Raw genomic sequence first — 2,391 nt, forward strand, 5'->3', positions numbered from 1 at the left:
CTCCACTGTCCATTTTAGTGGCTGGCTAGGTTTTACTGAGGATGCTCCCTTCATTTTTAGTAAGTTCATGAGGGGCAGGGCTATCTGGGCAAATGAGGGAATGAATTGGCGGTAAAAGTTTGCAAAACCCAGGAAACTTTGCAGCTGCTTTCTTGTGCGAGGTGGTGCCCATTCTAAAACTGCTCTGATCTTCTCTGGGTCCATTTCAATGCCTTGTGAGGCTATGCAATAACCCAGATAGTCTATTCTTTCCTGGTGGAATTCGCATTTTGATAATTTGGCATATAGGTGGGCAGCTTGGAGTTTCTTTAAAACTGCTCTGACTAGGTTGATATGTTCCTCTTTGGATTCGGTGAAGATAAGGATGTCATCTAAATAAACCAGGAGCCCCTTAAATAGGTGCACCCTTAGTACCGCATTGATTAATTGCATAAATACTGCGGGGAGGCCTTGTAGTCCAAACGGCAAAACTTTGAATTGGTAGCACCCCATTGGGCAATTAAATGCAGTTTTCCATTCATTCCCTTCCTTAATTCTCACGTGATAGTAAGCTTCCCTTAGGTCTAGTTTAGTGAAAATTCTTCCTTTTGAGAGGTGGGATAACATGTCCTTCATGAGGGGTAGGGGGATGTAGGTTGCTTTCACTGATTGCATTCAATAGGCGGTAGTCCACGCATACGCATAAAGTGCCATCCTTCTTTTCTCCAAAGAGGACCGGGGTGGCTACCCCTTTTCTAGGTTTTTCTTTATGAATCTCTCCATTTCCTCCTTCTCCTTAGGGCTCATAGAGTATAGTCTTGGCTTCAGGAGTTTTTCCCCAGGCTTGAACTCTATGGCACAATCCGTGGGTCGGTGAGGGGGAAGCTCATCCACCCCCTCCTCACTGAAAACTTCAGTAAGGTATTCTTCTGGTATTTTGGGTAGCCCCTTTTCTTCTCCCATTGATGCTTTCTCCATTTTTAATTTTGGTAGGACTCCTTGGGGGTTTAGGTCTGTAGGGTCCCCCTTTGGGAAATTGATTTCTGCCATCCTCCAATTTACCCAGAGGTTCCATTTCTTTAACCATTCCAGCCCTAGGATCATTGGGCATTCCATGCCTGGGGTCACTACAAACATTATGTCTTCCTCATGGTTTCCCAGGGAGAGGTGGATTGGTAAGGTGGCTAGGGTAGCTGGCACCCCCCTGCTATGGACCCATCTAATTGGCCAAATGAGATTGGTGTTTTCAGCCTCCTCACCAGAATGCCCAAGTTCCCCACTAGCATTGGGCTAATGAGGCAGCGGGTCAGCCAGAGTCTATTAAGGCTTTTACTTTGACAGTTTCGGGCATGGAAGAAGCTAATATAGTCACTGTCTTGAGGAGGGGTGCAATGGGTCTACTTACCAGGGATTTGCCCTCCGAGCTATCGTCCGAGGTGTCCGCCAGCCCTGCGGTGTAGGCTGGAGTTCCCTCCCCATGTTTGGCAGAGGTTGGGGACTCCACATTTTTATAGCCCTCATGGTGTGTTCCTTTGGCTTGGCTGGGGACTTCCCAGATTTCCTGGCCAGTGATCGGTCTGGGTTGTGCTGAGGGACTTTTGAGCGGCATTCTATGGCCCAGTGCCCCTCTCTCCCGCATTTGAAACAGCCCGTTGACTTCTTGGCCATAACTGGTGGTTTTGCCGGTCCGCGCGTCGACTCAGGTAGAGAGCAGCCTCATTGTTTTCCTTGGCGGTGCCTCTTCAGTAGGTCGATCTCTGCTTCCTCTGCCAAGACGTACCATTTGTTGAGTTGGTGTGGGTCCCCACAGGGCAGGCAAGCATCATACAGGTCATAGTTTAGGCTGTCTTTGAAATAGCTAAGGAGGATGTCTTCCATCCAGTTCAGCTTGCTGGCAATGGCCCGGAATTCTTATGTATATTCGGTTACTGGGTGTCTGTCCTGCGTCCCCATTTTGATCCTTTCATGGGCCTTGTGATCAGCCAGGGGGCGCTCAAATCTCCTTCTCAGAGAAGCCATGAAACGGTTGAAGTCGTTGAGCTCTCGGGGGTTGGAATCATGCAGGTTCACCATCCAGTCTGTGGCCAGTCTGTCCAGAGCGGATTGCATGGTACGGATATGGGCTTTGTCGCTGGGGATGTCCCGCCCATATTCTTCCATGTAGCTGAGCACTTTGGTTAGGAAAAACCCCAAGTGTGGCGGCTCCCCCTTGAATTTCACATCCCGCGGTGGGAATCTTTGAATGGATCAGTGCCTTCACCATTGGTGTATTGTCTTCCATTCTGATCGCCATCTGTGGGTCGGCGGGGAGTGGGGGCTGCTGAAATGGTATCTGCTGGTTCAACAGACGTCCCCAGGACTACAACTTCCACTTCCCCCTCAGTGTCTCTCCAGCTGCAGCTCCAGGTGCTG

Source organism: Protobothrops mucrosquamatus, unplaced genomic scaffold (assembly GCF_001527695.2).
Source record: "Protobothrops mucrosquamatus isolate PMUCROS unplaced genomic scaffold, P.Mucros_1.0 scaffold940, whole genome shotgun sequence".
NCBI lineage: Eukaryota > Metazoa > Chordata > Lepidosauria > Squamata > Viperidae > Protobothrops > Protobothrops mucrosquamatus.